This window comes from Piliocolobus tephrosceles, chromosome 10 (genome assembly GCF_002776525.5).
Source record: "Piliocolobus tephrosceles isolate RC106 chromosome 10, ASM277652v3, whole genome shotgun sequence".
Classification (NCBI taxonomy): Eukaryota; Metazoa; Chordata; class Mammalia; order Primates; family Cercopithecidae; genus Piliocolobus; species Piliocolobus tephrosceles.
The window spans coordinates 51624439-51642812 of NC_045443.1; the positions used below are offsets into that span (position 1 = coordinate 51624439).

General features: G+C 48.2%; 1 long non-coding RNA gene across 6 annotated transcripts in view; it reads left to right on the plus strand.

Moving 5' to 3' along the window:
• The window catches only part of LOC116418955, a 22423-nt gene extending 5433 nt beyond the window's left edge, over window positions 1–16990 (plus strand). For 2 of the 6 annotated variants that reach the window (XR_004229172.1, XR_004229173.1), the window contains one exon: window positions 3996–4184. This is a non-coding gene — a long non-coding RNA (uncharacterized LOC116418955). Of the gene's footprint in view, window positions 1–3995; window positions 4185–7179; window positions 7249–14621; window positions 14672–14691; window positions 14745–16698 lie in introns of those variants that run through there. The other 4 variants (XR_004229171.1, XR_004229176.1, XR_004229175.1 and 1 more) reach the window with 4 other exon arrangements.
• The last annotated feature ends 1384 nt before the right edge of the window (window positions 16991–18374 follow it).

Here is an 18374-nt window from a genome sequence, read left to right on the forward strand (position 1 = left end):
TTTATTTATTTATTTATTTATTTATTTATTTATTTATTTATTTATTTATTTTTGAGACGGAGTCTGGCTCTGTCGCCCAGGCTGGAGTGCAGCTCACTGCCAGCTCCGCCTCCCGGGTTTACGCCATTCTCCTGCCTCAGCCTCCCGAGTAGCTGGGACTACAGGCACCCACCACCTCGCCCGGCTAGGTTTTTGTATTTTTTTTAGTAGAGACGGGGTTTCAACGTGTTAGCCAGGATGGTCTCGATCTCCTGACCTCGTGATCCGCCCGTCTCGGCCTCCCAAAGTGCTGGGATTACAGGCTTGAGCCACCGCACCCGGCCGAAGGCTGGAGTTTTAGAACCAGAAGAGTGAATTTCCACAGAGGAGTTCAGGTGCAAGTTCTAATGCCAGGAGTCATGCTGAATTTTAGTAGCGTGGAAGAAGGGTGGGGAGTACTGATAATGGTTTATTTAGCACATGCTGTATTCCTGGCCCTGGGCTTGACCTTTAATCTGCCTCTATCCCATTTATCCCAACTTATCCAGCACTGAAGGTATCATGATCTTCATTTTACTGTTAGGAAACTGAGGCCTAAAGGAGAGAAGTGACTAAGCGAAGGCCAACAGAAAGGGGCAGAGATGAAATCCAAACCCAATCCCAGTAGATTTCAAAGCCATTGCTTTTCCCACTGCAATGTCAGTCCTGTAAACCAGGCTGGGTTTCTACAGGGGTATGGGGGAAGATCCTAGAGTAGGAATTATAACCTAGATCCATTGTCCTTGGGGTGGGGTAGGGGAAGATTGGGTATACAATCCATTAGTCCTCTGAAACTGGATGGAAGTTTTTGTCCGTATGTATGTGATTTCTCTGGGGTGAGACTCAGTGGCTTCTTTAAGATTCTCAAATGCCTGGAAATTCTGAGAACACTGAGGCTGGATGCCTTGGTTTCAAGAAACAGACTCAGGTCTTGTTGGGCTGTAAAAAGCCTGGTTGGGTAGGGGTGGCGGAGGCTGAGGTGTACATGAAATAAAACTTCCTAGGCCGGGCACAGTGGCTCATGCCTATAATCCCAGCACTTTGGGAGGCCGAGGCGGGCGGATCATAAGATCAGGAGTTCGAGACCAGCCTGGCCAACGTGATGAAACCCCGTCTCTAGTAAAAATACAAAAATTAGCCAGGTGTGGTGGTGGGTGCCTGTAATCCCAGCTACTTGGGAAGCTGAGGCAGGAGAATTGCTTGAACCTGGGAGGCAGAGGTTGCAGTAAGCCGAGATTGCGCCATCGCACTCCAGCCTGGGCGACAGAACGAGACTCCATCTCAAAAACAAAACAAAACAAAAACAAACAAGCAAACAGAGAAGTTGGATCTCACAGAGTGAAGGGAGGCGGGATATTTAGGAAAATTATGAAGCTGAAGGCGGGGATAGGGGGATTTCCAGAACTAGAATAGGAGCCCAGTTATACCAGGATCCAGAGCCTGCTGAAGCTGGGGAGTTGTTCTGTGTGTGTGTATGTGTATGTCTAAGAGAGGGAAATTGGAAAGTACAGGAGTAGACCATCTGCACCCTCGGGCTCTGTTGCTGCTCTGACTCAGGTCTCTGCCTAGAGGAACTGAGGGCTCTATCATCTGTGAGTCACCTCCACCATCCCCACCCCCTGTCTGGCCCAGGAGAAACCCCTCCTCTGTGTCCTATGCCTAAAATAAACCCAGACTCCTCTCCTTTTTCTATCCCCAGTTTGCACACAGCACAGGAGGGGTGGATGAAAGATGTTTACTAGGGTGACAAAAGCAGACATTAGCGATAAGATGCTTGGGTTCTTTTGTTGCTCCAGGACTCTGAACCCAGTGATTAAGACTGTGACTAGAGCCGGGCGCGGTGGCTCAAGCCTGTAATCCCAGCACTTTGGGAGGCCGAGACGGGCGGATCACGAGGTCAGGAGATCGAGACCATCCTGGCTAACACGGTGAAACCCCGTCTCTACTAAAAAATACAAAAAACTAGCCGGGAGGCGGAGCTTGCAGTGAGCTGAGATCCGGCCACTGCACTCCAGCCTGGGCGACAGAGCGAGACTCCGTCTCAAAAAAAAAAAAAAAAAAAAAAAAAAGACTGTGACTAGAGCCAGATGTGGGGGTTCACGCCTCTAATCTCAGCACTTTGGGAGACTGAGGCGGGCAGATCACCTGAGGTCAGGAGTTTGAGACCAGCCTGGCTAACATGGTGAAACCCTGTCTCTACTGAAAATACAAAAAATTAGCTGGGCGTGGTGGCAGGAGCCTGTAATCCCAGCTACTCAGGAGTTTGAGGCAGGAAAATCGCTTGAACCCAGGAGGTGGAGGTGGCAGTGAGCTGAGATAGCACCATTGCAATCCAGCCTGGGCAACAGAGAGAGACTCAGACTCTTACGACTAGATACCTCTGTGGGGACCAAACTGAGAGTTTTTCCAGGCGAGACTAGGTTGGGGAGGCGCAGGGGGACAGGGACTAGGGGTGGGCACTGACAGGAGAGTGTCAGGAATCCAGATTAAGCAGATCAATGGGAAGGAATTTCCCCCACTCTTGCTAATGTCTTCTCTTTCAAAAGTTCTTGAGTTTTTCTCAATTTATTTTTGGCATTTTTGGAGGCACTAGAATGCTACGGCAAAATGTAACAACCCCAGATAGGAAGTTAAAAGGAAAATAAGATCCTCTGGGGTGTCCTAAACATTGACCTCATTTTATCTGCTCACTCATGCCGACCCCATGACTTTCCTTTCTCTCCCCTTTGCTGCCTTGTACCTACCTCTCCAGAGGAAAGGGGTGCCTGAAGCGTCTCAGCTCAAGGGCCTGGAAGTTAGAGGAGAGAACCATCCGGGGTGGGAGCTGTGGGTGGGAGTGTCAGCTTCCTGGGATGGCCTTCCCAGATGTAAGCACATCTGGAGCCCATCAGGAAGGGACCTGGAGCACCAGGATTCCCAGTGCACATCCGACTGGGGCTGTGAGGGGTTGAGGATGAGCCAGGCATTCCCTCCCACCTGTCCGACTGCCATTTCCAGCCCTCTCTTGGGAAGGATTATAAATCCCAGACAGAAAGGGCATTGGAAGAGGCTGGGGAGGAAGGCAGGAGGGCCACAGATTGCACTCCAAACTCAGACACGCTATGTTACTAGCTTCAGCTCTTTCTGGCTTTGTAGAGATAACAGCATCTCTGATCAGGTAGGAATCAGGGTGTGTATGTGTATGTGTTGTGTGTTTGTAGAGCATAGTGTGCCATTAGTCCTTAACACAATGGCACAAAGTTGGGGATGGGGCCCAGCATGTCCCTCTCCTTGCTTTTCTTTTTTTTTTTTTTTTTTCTTTTTATTTTTTGAGACGGAGTCTCGCTCTGTCGCCCAGGCTGGAGTGCAGTGGCCGGATCTCAGCTCACTGCAAGCTCTGCCTCCCGGGTTCACGCCATTCTCCTGCCTCAGCCTCCCGAGTAGCTGGGACTACAGGCGCCCGCCAACACGCCTGGCTAATTTTTTGTATTTTAGTAGAGACAGGGTTTCACCGTGTTAGCCAGGATGGTCTCGATCTCCTGACCTTGTGATCCGCCCGTCTCGGCCTCCCAAAGTGCTGGGATTACAGGCTTGAGCCACCGCGCCCGGCCTCTCCTTGCTTTTCATAAGTCTTCCTCATGAGTTCTCTGGACCTCTAGCGCTCCTCATCTCTCTACCCCCAAACAAACACATACACTCCTTCCTTGGCTGCAAATTCCTCCCTGTCCATCATCACCTCACAATGAGCACATTTGTTTTCCAGGGATCATGTACAGGGCTAAGAAGGTCCATCCCCTTGCCTTTCTCTTCAGGGAGAGCTAACCTGTTAGGGTGCTGAACTAGGGGATAAGTGGGGTTTACAGCAATTCCTGCAAAGGTTCCAGGTGTCCGCAGCAGCCAGTGCATAAAAGTAAAATGGAGAGTCTCAGGGGCTGATATTTATGAGCCCAGTGACACAGAGCACTCCTGGGACACAGAGCACCCTCCGTTTCTTCCAGAACTATAACTTGAGGAGGAACAAAGCCTTAGAAGATTCTTAACCCCTGGACTCCAACGTTGAGGCTTACTAAACTGAGATAATAGTATAAAAGAGGCCGGGCACGGTGGCTCAAGCCTGTAGTCCCAGCACTTTGGGAGGCCGAGACGGGTGGATCACAAGGTCAGGAGATCGAGACCATCCTGGCTAACACGATGAAACCCCGTCTCTACTAAAAATACAAAAAACTAGCCGGGCGAGGTGGCGGGCGCCTGTAGTCCCAGCTGCTCGGGAGGCTGAGGCAGGAGGCGTGAAACCGGGAGGCAGAGATTGCAGTGAGTTGAGATCCGGCCACTGGACTCCAGCCTGGGCGACAGAGCGAGACTCCGTCTCAAAAAAAAAAAAAAAAAAGTATAAAAGAAGGTAATGTTTATACATTCACAATTCACAAGTGGTTACTTCTGGGTCTAATGTACAAAAATGTATTGGACTTCCTGCTTTACCTGTAGTAAGGTTGAATTGCATTCTGTCCTTTGAATACCCACACCCCCCACCTCTGGCCTCAGTCCTTGATTGGATTCAAAGCCCTAAGGGAGAAGCCAAGAGGAGGGGCTTTCTGACCCTTCGGTTTATATTCCCTTCAGCAGATGTCCAGCAGTCGGGAGGTTGGATGCCTTCTTCCAGTCTCTAATCTACATGTGGCTAGAGGGTTCCAGATGACAGAATTGTGGAACTGGGAGGTAGGGTTAGGGCTTCCAGGTCTCTCAGATAGAAAAGGGGTGTGTGATGAGATTGACCTGGGAAGAAGAGAAGTTCGGGGTTTGATTAAAGAGCTGCGTGCCTAGGAACAGGAACGGTGGAATGGTACTCCAAGCTTTCACCTCTAGGGAGAACGGCCCTCCCTTCAGGCCACGCTCTTCCACCCAGTCGGCCACAGCTGGCCACACCCCCACAGCTGGCTGGGAAATCTCAACCCTACCCTTTTCTAGAAGCCGATTGCTTACAGATGTTCTAGGAGGAGGGGGTTGTTGAGAGCAGGAAGGGCAGGATGGGGTAAAGGGAAGGAAAACTCAAGGAAGGAGGGGAAGACTCATTGAAGGGAGAGAGGAAGTTGTGATCAGGTGGGGAAGCCTGTCAGATGGTGAAGAAGTCAGAGAGAAAGAAACAGTTGAAGAAAGAACGAGAGAAAATGAAAAAAAGGGTCTCATTTTCCCCTGAAATCCACCCTACTATTTGCAGGCAAATTAATCTTCCTAAACTAAGGCTCTGATGATGTTACTTTTCAGATTAAAACCTTTCGTGTTGGCCGGGCGCCGTGGCGCAAGCCTGTAATCCCAGCACTTTGGGAGGCCGAGATGGGTGGATCATGAGGTCAGGAGATCGAGACCATCCTGGTTAACACAGTGAAACCCTGTCTCTACTAAAAAATACAAAAACTAGCCAGGGGAGGTGGCAGGCGCCTGTAGTCCCAGCTACTTGGGAGGCTGAGGCAGGAGAATGGTGTGAACCCAGGAGGCGGAGTTTGCAGTGAACTGAGATCCGGCCACTGCACTCCAGCCCGGGCAAGAGAGCGAGACTCCATCTCAAAAAAAAAAAAAAAAAAAAAAAAAAAAACCCTTTCGTGGCTCCAACATTTTAACTAATAAAGATCTCAGTCTACTCTAAGTTCCTAGAATTGTGCAAGGGACATTAATTAATAAATGCCATTGATCTAAGTAGTATACATTTTGAATGCTTACTATGTATAAAGCTCTGTGGGTTATGCTGGGGAGAATAACGAGGGAGAAGGAGGGGGAAATGGGTTAGGTTGGAGACATAAATAAGAGCAAAGAGGTAGACAGAGAGGGTTTAGAGAGAGGAAAAGACAGAGTGGCTAGGGATTGGTGAAGGAGAAGAGGGTGGAGGAACCAGGAAGGAGGATCCTAGAAAGATGGTAGGTGACAGGAAAGGAGAAAGGAAAGGGGAAGCACACAACAGAGACGAGGGATAGAGGGAAAGGAACGTGAGGAGAGGGAGGGCAGGGGTGCAGAGTCACGGAGAGTGGGAAATAGACTTTGGAAGACTGGATTAAGGGACTAATCCTTTCATCCTGCCAGGTCAGGAACTCTTCATTGGCCAATGAGAGGCAGTGTGGAACACCGGTCTGCTCCTTCCTCTGCCACTCCCAGCTTTCCATTTAGGACACAGCTTTCTATGTCCTTTGTCATTTTGGGGTCATTGAGTTGAATCTACTCTTTCTTGAGTTCCCCGCCCTCCCCCTCCCACCCCTGGGAAGATGACTTTCTGAAGTCATCTTCCCCCACTTCTTACACTGCAAGCTAGTCTCCCTTGTCTTTTTTGGTCTATCTTTGGATTTATTTCCCTGAAGTGGGTATGCAGGAATGAAGCAGATAGAGGTGCTTCCAGATCTGTTCTGCCCTTCATCAGTGTCCACCCTTCCCCTCTGAACCAGTCCAGGACTGTGACATTTGTGTCAGAAGGTCCCTTTGGCCCCTTTCCTGCTCCTGAATCCCTGGAGTGGTATTTGGAGGTGGGAGGAGGGGTAAGGTCCGAAGTGGAAAGTCTGACGCTGAGTCCAGGCCCCCAGCCCCACTCAGACTGGCTGAGCTCATCTCTCCAAGCAACCGCAGCTGGACATTTTCCATGTGATCACCTCAGGGAGGGGGGCTGGGTTCCAGAAACCCAGACAAAGCTGACTGAGTATCACAGCTTAGGAACAGAGCACCCTCAGGTGCCGCCTCTCCACCTTCTCCTGTGTTCTGCATGGGAAAGCCCTGGGAGAGTAGCAAGGAAAGGAGAAACAGGCCTGGAGAAGGGCCAAACCTGGAATATATTTTGGGTCCAAGTTGGCCCAGGTTTCTACATCTTTCTCATGTTCACCATTTGTGCCGGCCAGGCTGGGAAAAGATCCTGTGTGATGTGAATGTGCCTGTGAGGTGAAAACCTCCCTCTGTGTGTGTGTATGGTCTGAAAATCTGAACATGTTTGTGTTGGTGTATTTGCATGGGTGTATCTGTATCCTGAGCTGTCAATAGGCTAAAGTTGGGGTGCGTGTGTGTGAGGTGTGATTGCCCCTGCTCTCGTGCTAGTGCAGTGGGAGGTGAGATAGTAGTTTGGGGAAGAGGGCTGCCTGTTCTTAAAACTCTCCCAACCCTCCCCACCACTACGTCCCTTCCCAAACTCATGGTGTTCTCTTTCAACTGCAGATACTGGAGGGCCAGAGAAAGCAAGCTTGAAACAGAGAGGAATGAGTCACTTTGGTGGAGGAAATTGGGGTAAGGGGACTTCTGGAACTGGCTGACATGGGAGTGATCATCTAGCTATGATACAGGAGCTGCTTTGAGAATAGCCCAGGCCTCTGCCATGGAGGCTGCTGAGCTGGAAGCGTTAGAGGGCATTTCGTGTGGGTCTCTGCTCTCCTTTTCCCACTCCCCCTGGGCCTGAGATGTCTGGACAGGCTGGAGGAGGTTGGTGGGGAGGCAGGGAAGGGGATGGGCAGGAAGCACTTGGCTGTTTGTTCCCTCTCTTTCCTGACTCCTTTGTGGCAGCAGACTGGCTTCCTTCCTCCTCTCAGCATCTTGGCTCCCTGCTCATTTCCGCTCTTATGCCCTTAGTCTAGCTCTCAGCCTTGCACAGGGGAGTTTTTCCAAGTCGGGTCTTCTGGGCACAGGGACTCCTAGATAAGTGGGGTAGGGGCTGAGGAATGCAAATGAGATGTCAGTGTGCCCTTCCCTCAGCCCATTCAAAGTCTGTAGCCCTGGATTGAATGAACTGGAGGAGAGGCTTATTTGCCAGGGGATGGGAAGCAGACACCCAGGTGTTTGGTTACCTGGGGCCTGCCTCTCCTTCAGCCTGAGATGTGGAGAGAGCAGGGCTGGAAGACTCCCTACCCCCAGCTCAGCCTCGCTTCCCTCTCTGCGTCCCTACTTGGCTGTCCTTGCTTCAGTCTGCCCCTGCCCCACCTCCCACCTCCAGCTACTGCCCTACAAGTCAAGGAATGTAAGTTTTATTTCTCACCCTCTCATTGATTAGTCATGGGCACCCCGATCCCCACGGGAACCGTTACTCACCCTTGGGCCCCCCTCATCAGCAGTCTCCCCAGAACTGGCTGAATTCCTGTAGGAGGAGTTCACAGCCAGCCGTTGGACTTGGGGGGAGGTAGTGGGGGTTGTGGGTGGTGGGCAGTGTCCTAGAGACAGCCACTTTTGGAACAGTGGTTTGACCTTATTATGGCCCGGAAGCATGAGTCTCTCCCTCCTCCCAGCACACACATATATACACAGAGACGTTGTACTCCTGGTTCTAGCTACTTTAATCACCATGGGTATTTTGTCAGAAGAGGTGAGGCTGGGGTAGGGAAAGTGTCCTGTGATTGTCTGGAGAAGGGCCCAAAGCAACTGAATATTTAGTCTCTTCACTGGTGCTAGCTTTGGGGGCCAGGACTAGGGCCTAGGGCCTGCTCTTTGGACTTGGCTGAGTGCCCAGGCCTGGCCTCTGTCTCCCAGAATCAGACGGGGGCCTTTCCCAATAAGGAGCTTCCCAACTCTGGGTCCACTTCCCTGTTGCCCCCACCCCTTCTCCCCTCTAACAGCTCTTCTGCCCTAAAATGGCCACGTTTTTTCTTTCTTCTTCCCTCCCCTACACCCAGGTTTGGGCCCCAGGGGTAGAGCTGGGGGTTGGATAAGGGTAAGACTGTACAGGGGCCAGATGGGCAGGTTTGGAGAAGGGTAATGAGATCCCAGGAAGAGAGAGAGGATCCATGCCACATGGCTCAAGTATGTATGGGGGGTGGAGGTGGAGGCACAGCTTCCTGGAGTTCTTGTCTCTCCTATAATAATAATAGCTTATGCTTTATGCTACATAGTATGCATTCTAAGAGCTTTGTATGTATTAACTTGTTTAATTGGCACTGCCCCTCTATCAGGGAGGTACTATTGACCTATTCCATAAGATGAGGAAACTGAGGCACAAACTTGCCCAAGGTAAGCAGAAGAGCTGGGATTAAAACCCAAGCAATCTGGCTTTACTTTAGGAAAGACCAGTCCATTAGGTTTATCTCTGGAATGCTAGAGCCTCACTGGCAAAGGCAAAAGGAATGCCTTTATGAGGCTTATGGGGTGGTCATGCTCACAGAAGCTGCTGGTCAAGTGTACCCCACTTTGGACCTAGGTGTTGGATTCAGACTAAACGCTTTCAAAGAAAGCCATTGACCCATTCTTCTTTTCCTTTTTAAACGAATTCTTTGTTTGTAGGAACGGGGTCTCACTATGTTTGCCTAGACTGGTCTTGAACTCCTCGGCTCAAGTGATCCTCCTGCCTTGGCCTCCTAAAGTGTTGGGATTACAAGAATGAGCCACTGTGCTCAGCAACAAATTCACTTTTTAAAAACAAATCTAGACTGGGCGCGGTGGCTCACACCTATAATCCCAGCACTTTGGGAGGCCAAGGTGGGTGGATTGCCTGAATTCAGGAGTTTGAGACCAGCCTGGGCAACATGGTGAAACCTCATCTTTACTAAAATACAAAAAATTAGCTGGGCATGGTGGCGCACGCCCATAATCCCAGCTGCTTGAGGGGGCTGAGGCATGAGAATTGCTTGAACCTGGGAGGTAGAGGTTGCAGTGAGCCAAGATCATGCCACTGCACTCCAGCCTGGGCAAAAGAGTAAGACTCTGTCTCAAAAAAACAACAAGGCCGGGTGCGGTGGCTCACGCCTGTAATCCCCAGCACTTTGGGAGGCTGAGGCGGGTGGATCACGAGGTCAGAAGATCGAGACCATCCTGGCTAACATGGTGAAACCCTGCCTCTACTAAAAATACAAAAAACTAGCCGGCTGTGGTGGCGGGCGCCTGTAGTCCCAGCTACTCGGGAGGCTGAGGCAGGAGAATGGTGTGAACCCGGGAGGCGGAGCTTGCAGTGAGCCAAGATTGTGCCACTGCGCTCCAGCCTGGGAGACAGAGTGAGACTCCATCTCAAAAAAACAAAACAAAACAAAACAAAAAAACAAACACAAAAACCCCCCAAATCTATTGATCTATTGTTCATATGCAAATGACATACACGTTAGCACAGAAGCCATCTAAGTGTGACTGGAGGTGGAGGAAGGGAGGAATGCAAGAAGGAGCAGATATAAGGATTAGAGAAGACCTGGGAAAATAAGGAAGAAGCCAGTAAGCTTGTATGTGGAGGGACTTCCTTGAGCCTTTCTCCAGCTTTTGCTCATGTTTTAGGTAGTTAAAAATAGGGATTTATTCTACTCACTGAGAGAGAGAAATGAAGAAAGGGATGAGAATTCTTTTTCCCTTGAAAGCACACAGGGACTCCCTGGGCTGAATCCAGGTACTTCACTTGGAAGTTCCAACTTGAGCAAGTCTGCCCTTCTTTGGCTTTCAATTTTGTCTTTCCTAAATCAAAGGAATTGGGCTAGGTGATCCTTGAGGTTCCATCTTACCCCAACACATTCAGATTCTCATACAGGAACTCAGGGGAAAACCAGGGTTGGGGCTGGAGTCCTTGTGTGGGGGCCAGGAATAAACAAATAATTGGTAACCAGGATGAGCTCAGTGATCTAGGGGAAAGGCTCTGTAGGGGGTGGTGGGAAGGAAGCCAGGGAAGGAGAGGCCAGACCCCAGAAAACTGAATGGAGCATGGATTCATTCATTCATGCAACCATGTACTTTCAGAAACTAAAACCTAGGAGTCTGAGCTTCCCATCCAACAACGTTATAATGAGCCCATGGGCTCTAGATGTCTAGGAAGGGCAAACTCCCAGTTCCCTCCCCAATTACAGGAGAAAACAGCTAATAGTGATCAAGTACCATGTATAGATCTAAGCATTTTACATATGTGACCTCATTTAACCTCAAAATAATCCTATGAAGCAGCATTTTATATCTTTCAAATTGATTTCCTAATTTAATCCTCCTCAACTATTCTCTAAAGTTAACAGGGGCATTTGACTGATGAGGAATCTTTAAAAGTGAGAAAAGATGAAACTAGATTTCTAGTAGGATTTTCTAACTGGTAAAGGTGGGAGCCCCTGGAAGGAGTTAGAGGACTCTCACTTCCTAGCAAGATATTTTCTGACTCTAGGCTTCCACATTGTGGGGGGGCTGGGAGTGTGCTTTTCAGCTCTTGACAAATGGCAGATAAAGATACGCATCGAGTTACTGATCAGGAGCAAGAAAATGGCACTCTGATGTCTTTGAGAATGTTTATAAGAAGTCTCTAGAGATAGAAACAATCACAGGATTGAGGATTACCTTAAATCTGCAAAGAGACCTTGAGAGGCCAGAGGTAGAATTCTGAGTGAGTTAGCTCCCCTTTGTTTCTACCAACTACTGGTCAACAGCAGGAGAGAAGGAAATTAGATATATGGAGGGATTTACCTATTGTTTGGGGCTGATAGAATCCTGCCTCCTGTGGGTAATAGTGAAGTTAATTCTTCTATCGCTGTCATCAGCAGGAGTTACAGGTGTGAGTGGTAGTGTTAGTGGAGGAGGGGATGGTAGTGAGGATGGGGTTGCCTGGAAGACCTCTGACCAGCTAGAAGAGCCTGAGATTTTGAGGGGGAGGAGAGAATTTGCCAGACGGGTACTTGCGGGGAGGGTCTAAGTGTTTGGGCTCCAGCCTGGGGTGAAGTCAGAGACATAAATCACACCTCCCAACTGCCTGTTTCCGCTTTGAGCTCAGTTCCCAGCCAAAAGCCCAGCTAGCCTGCCAGAGGAGTAAGCGTGTGGATGGGGGAGGGGCCAAAGAACTGGAAGCTGGTGATTGGGAATGGGCGTCATCAGCTGGGAATCTGGTCTCATCAGGGTCATGAAATGGACTCAAAGCCAGGGCTGGTAGAGCAGGGAGCCCAGGGATTTCAACAGAACTGCTCTGTAGATGCCTCATGCCACGTGAGACACACCCACAACCACACCCTGTTTGCTGACTTCTCCTCTCCCACACATAAAAACCACTGGGACATGCCTAAAGGCACAGACACCTACACAGACACACCCCCACCCCCATCCAGCTGTTGCTCACTTGTGCCAGAAAACTCTACGTCTTCTGGATGAGTAGGACTAGGAGAAATGAGTGAAGGTTGAGAGATAAGGAGGATCCTGATCTTCATTAAGATCTGGAAACACTTTTCTCTAGTAATCTTAAAGGCCTGCCCTGTGTTCTTTTTGCCCTTCCCCACTGGGGATGGGCCTGGGTGATTTCCCTTCTCACTTTAGGAGAACCTCAGTGGTCTGTCGTCCTCTTGGTGGGTAGTGCCTCCTAATCACAGTGATGGCAGAACAGGAGGCAAGAGATTGAGTGTGCATGTTGGGCGGGGTAGGTGTTTGAGGGCAGGAAATCCAGAAAGCCACTCAGACAATGGCCTTTTCCGAGCACTTGGGTCCAGGCTGCTGGATCCTGTCTGACCCTAACAGCACCTCCTATTTTTCCCTCTGGTTAGCTTCCCACTCATGCTCATTTCGGGGCATATAGGAGAGGCAGGATTCCTTTGGAGGAAAGGTGTCCTGTCCATCAGTCCTTTTCCAGGCGACTGTTCTGGGTTGACCACAAGGATTTGGGGGCATAAGTAACCTTATCAAGCCTGGGACCACCCCAACCATGCCTAGTGTCCTCTTAAATGTAGCATTTGGTATGGCCCCTACATGGTACAGCTGTAAGCACTTTGACATCTTAAGGGAATCATGATGCTTTTATTTTGGGCTAAGTTTGCCCCATTTTGTTTTCTGAATTGTCTGTATCCTATCGGATTGGAAACTTGAATGAAGCAAAGATTGTGTCTGTCAATCGGTACAGCCCCGGACCAGCATTAGGAAAATAATATATGTCTTTTGATATTCAAGGTGACAATATGATTACACTGAAGAGAGAAGATCTTGGGAATGCTGGGATATATTTTTTTTCTAGAAAAGTGAGGGTAGGTCACAGCTACCATGGCCACTTAAATGGGGGCAAACTGACCCCGAGGTTTCCAATCTCTCCGTTCTCCTGACCTGTACCTGGGAGAACCAGAAAGCTTCTTTCAAATACACCTTCAACTTTAGTCATTTGGGTCTCAGTATCTCAGTACTGTCTCACTAATGTGCCCATTTTGTCTTCAGCTTTGCTCCTGTGATTCCAGTGTCTGCAATGCACTGTCCTCTCTATTGGTCATCAAGGCCCATCTAAGCCCTGCATAAGCTTCCCCATCTCATTCTTTATTTTATTTTAAAATATTTATTTATTTATTTGAGATGAAGTCTTGCTCTGTTACCCAGTCTGGAGTGCAGTGGCATGATCTCGGCTCACTGCAACCTCCGCCTCCTAGTGATTCTCCTGCCTCAGCCTCCTGAATAGCTGGGATCACAGGCACCCACCACCAGGTCTGGCCAATTTTCATATTTTCAGTAGAGACGGGGTTTTACCATGTTGGCCAGGCTGGTCTTGAACTCCTGACCTCAAGTGATCTGCCTGCCTCGGCCTCCCAAAGTGCTGGGATTACAGGCGTGAGCCACTGAGCCCGGTCTTCCCCAGCTCATTCTAAATCTCGGCAATGTGCCACTCTTCTGAAGTCCTAGGCTTATAGTCTGGAGTACATGGTCTAACACTTAATTATCCAGGGTATTAATGAAGTCTTTGGATAATTTAGAAATTGAATACATTTGGATGCACCTATGATAGAAGCAACTCTAAATATTTTATGAAAGCATATTCCATAGAATTTTTTTTTTTTTTAGACTGAGTCTTGCTCTGTTGTCCAGGCTGGAGTGCAATAGTGTGATCTTGGCTCACTGCAACCTCCGCCTGCCAGGTTCAAGCGATTCTTCTGCCTCAGCCTCCTGAGTCGCTGGGATTACAGGCATGCCCCAGCTAACTTTTGTATTTTTTTTTTTTTTTTGAGACAGAGTCTCGCTCTGTTGCCCAGGCTGGAGTGCAGTGGCTGGATCTCAGCTCACTGCAAGCTCCGCCTCCCGGGTTTACACCATTCTCCTGCCTCAGCCTCCCAAGTAGTTGGGACTACAGGTGCCCGCCACCTCACCCGGCTAGTGTTTTGTATTTTTTAGTAGAGACAGGGTTTCACCGTGTTAGCCAGGATGGTCTCGATCTCCTGACCTCGTGATCCGCCCGTCTCGGCCTCCCAAAGTGCTGGGATTACAGGCTTGAGCCACCGCGCCCGGCCAACTTTTGTATTTTTAGTAGAGACGGGGTTCCAACATGTTGGTCAGGTTGGTCTCGAACTCCTGACCTTGTGATCTGCCTGGGTCAGCCTCCCAAAGTGCTGGGATTACAGACATGAGCCACTGCGCCTGGCCAGAATTTTTAATGATAATGTTTGCTTTTTGTTAATGTGCTTTTATTTTGCACAGGGAAGTCATCTGAAAAGACTTGAGTTTGAATGTTGCCTCCCTTACTTAATAGATATGTAACCTTGGCAAGTTCCTTAACCTCCTTGGGTCTCAATATCTTCATCTGTAAAATGGCTGTAATATCTTTCTCATAGATTTGTTGGGATAATTAAACTAATATGCTATATGTATGGTTACAGTCCTTGGTTGTAAACATTAAAGCCTCATTCAGTCTGTTTGATAAATCTGAAATCTATTTGAACTCTGATGTGCTCTCTGTAATATTGTTTTTTTTCTTTTTTCTTTTTTTTTTTGAGATGGAGTCTCACTCTGTCGCCCAGGCTGGAATACAGTGGTGTGATCTTGGCTTACTGCAACCTCCACCTCCCGGGGTTCAAGTGATTCTCGTGCCTCAGCCTCCTGAGTAGCTGGGATTGAATGTAATGTATTTTATAGATCAAGTCCCAGCACAAACACTAATTCCTCCAAGAAGCCTTCATTAATCCCCCACCCAGTACTCCTGATTCCACTAGTCACAGCACCTACCCCACTATATTGTATCTTCCTGTTTGTCCTTTTAGACTAAGTTCTGTGAGGTAAAGACCTTGTTTACTTCTGTTTTTCCACTGCCAAGCACATTGGCTGGATAAACAAATATTTGAAAAAATTGAGCCTGTTTTGAAAGCAATGGTAAACATAACACAGCAACATTACAAAACTAATTTCTGAATTGTATGACATTGTTTTTTACAAGGTGGTCTTCTAGTAAGATAGCATTTCTTACTATCATGTTTTTAATGTGCATCTAATTATTGAATTGGATCCAGAGATGTGGTCCAATTACTTGTTAACTTTTGTCACCTGTCCTGTCCCCACAAGGGACAGGTAAGTGTGGCAGAGACCACTAATTCTCATCGTCCTGTCTCTTCTTCCTTTTAATAGTATGACTCTGCTACCCTGCTATCCACACACTAAATCTTAGCAGGGTGCATGGCTGCCAGCTAGATACTACACTGCCCAGCCTGTCTTGCAATTAGAGGTGGTCCCATAACTACGTTCTGGTCAATGGAATGTGAGTGAAGCAATGTGTGTAACTTCTGGGTCATGCCTTTAAAAAGGAAAGGTAGTTGCTCTCACTCTTTCATCCTTCTGCTTGCTATGACATGGTGACACATTAAGCAGCCACCATGGACCCAGAGATGCAAGCCTTTTCTTTTTTTTTGAGACAGAGTCTCGCTCTGTTGCCCAGGCTGGAGTGCAGGGGCCGGATCTCAGCTCACTGCAAGCTCCGCCTCCTGGGTTTACGCCATTCTCCTGCCTCAGCCTCCCGAGTAGCTGGGACTACAGGCGCCCGCCACCTCGCCCAGCTAGTTTTTTGTATTTTTTAGTAGAGACGGGGTTTCACCGTGTTAGCCAGGATGGTCTCGATCTCCTGACCTCGTGATCCGCCCATCTCGGCCTCCCAAAGTGCTGGGATTACAGGCTTGAGCCACCGCGCCGGGCCAAGCCTTTTCTATCAAAGACCATCTGCTCCATATATCTCTGTACTAGTACTTTATTTGAAGTAAGAGCCTCACTATATTTGTGGGTTTCTTTGTTGTAGCAGCATGGCTGATATCCTTTGAATGAAAATTAAGATAACCATATAATTCATTAAATCCCTTAGCCTACTCTGAAGAATATTTTCTTTTTTTTTTTCTTTTTTTTTTTTTTTGAGGCAGAGTCTTGCTCTGTCGCCCAAACTGGAGTGCAGTGGTCTGATCTCAGCTCACTGCAAGCTCCACCTCCCGGGTTTACGCCATTCTCCTGCCTCAGCTTCCCAAGTAGCTGGGACTACAGGCGCCCGCCACCTCGCCCGGCTAGTTTTTGTATTTTTAGTAGAGACGAGGTTTCACCGTGTTAGCCAGGATGGTCTCGATCTCCTGACCTCGTGATCTGCCCGTCTCGGCCTCCCAAAGTGCTGGGATTACAGGCTTGAGCCACCGCGCCCAGCCTGTGAAGAATATTTTCAAGGAGCGCACAATAAAAACCAAGTTTCAAAATAGAGTTTACTGAAGTCACTTATTCAATGGCATTTTGTGAAAAACTATGAAATTTATTCTATCATGAGCATAGTCAAAGTTGTAGGTTTATAAATATAGTAGCTCTTCTATTTAGCATTGCTTTTTATCATAACTTTGAAATCCCAGCTAGATTATGTGGTAGCCTCCAAGATGGCCTCATTGACCCTCCTCTCTTGGTATGCATGCCCTTTCTGTTTTCCCTTCCTACACTGAATGATGGCTGGCCCATGTAACCAACACAATACTGTGGAAGTGACATGTGTAACTTTTAACACGAAATCATAAGAGACATTGCAGTTTCCATCATGGTCTCTCTCGGATCTCTTGACAGCCACCAAGCAGCCACCAAGCAGCCACCAAGCAGCCCTATGGAGAGGCCAGTGTGGAGAGAAACTGAGGCCTTCCACCAAAAGCCAGCACCAACTTGCCATCCATGTGTGTGAACCTGCTTGCAGTACAGAGTGTTCAACCCCAGTCAAGCTTTCAGATAACTACAGCCCTAGTTGACATCTTGACTACAGCTTCAAGAGCGATATCAAGGCAGAACTGCTTCGCTAAACTGCCCTTGAATTCCTGACCCCCAGAAACTGAGAGAGAGAATAAATGTTTATTGTTGTTTCAAGTAACTACATTCTGGGGGTAACTTCTTATGTATAAATAACATATACTATAAATTTCTTGAAAGTAAGATTCATGGCTTATACTTATTTTACCTCAAGTCATTGTTATCAACTACTCTCCCACCCCTAACCTAGGTGATGAGAGCATACTACAACATCTGATACATGAGATGTGAAATGATACTCTCTTTGAAATTCAGCATAGTTAACTCAGTGAGAGAAAACAATTTATTAATTAGTCTGACTAGCTTTTCTTCCCTGAGGGCATTTAAGATTTCTCAGGGTGGAGGTGAGGACAAGTGGTAGAACTCAGGTCTTAGATGAGTATTGTTACTTGTCATACTGGAATCTCCCCAAATTCTCTGTTCTCAGTAGTTAAGTTGAATATTTTCTTCAGACTAGGTGTATACGAAAGCTGTGGTAAATGGAATGTTTCCAATATCCTATGGAAACTCACCTGGGCAAAGGAAGTGAATCAGTGTCTGGAAGGAAAGTGAAGGCATTCCTCTCTTCACAGGATAAATTCAGGCACAGGTCCTTTACTAGGGACCAGATGAAAACTGCACCGGCAGGAAGAACTAACAGTCAGCCCACTGCGAATATAAAGGGGCAGGAAGAGACTAGTGAGGAAGGGCAGCTGCTGCTGCTGCTGGTGGTGGTGGGGTTGGGTGGGTAGTGGAGCAGAGATCAGAGACAGATTGGCCTTAGACCCAAAATTTACCTACATATATTTAAAGGTGGGATCTTACTCTATTACTCAGGCTGAAGTGCAGTGGCCTGATCATAGCTCACTGCAACCTCAAACTCCTGGGCTCATACCATCCTCTCACTTAGGCCTCCTGAGTAGGTGGGACTATAGGCATGTACCACTGTACCTGGCTAATTTTATTTTATTTTATTTTATTTTTTTTGAGATGGAGTTTCACTCTTGTCTCCCAGGCTGGAGTGCAATGGCACGATCTTGGCTCACTGTAACCTCCACCTCCCGGGTTCAAGCCATTCTCCTGCCTCAGCCTCCAGGGTAGCTGAGATTACAGGCACCTGCCACCACGCCTGGCTAACTTGTGGACTTTTTTTTTTTAAAGTAGAGACGGGGTTTCACCATGTTGGTCAGGCTGGCTTTGAACTCCTGACCTCAGGTGATCCATTTGTCTTGGCCTCCCAAAGTGCTGGGATTACAGGTGTGAGCCACCACGCTCGGCCTAATTTTACTTTTTGTAGAGACAGGGCTCTTGCTATGTCGCCCAGGCTGGTCTCAAATTCCTGACCTCAAGCAATCCTCTTGTCTTGGCCTTCCAAAGTGCTGGGATTACAGTTGTGAACCACTGTGCCTGGCTTTGATACATATTAATATGATGAATATTACCCAGATGAGCATCACTTTCTT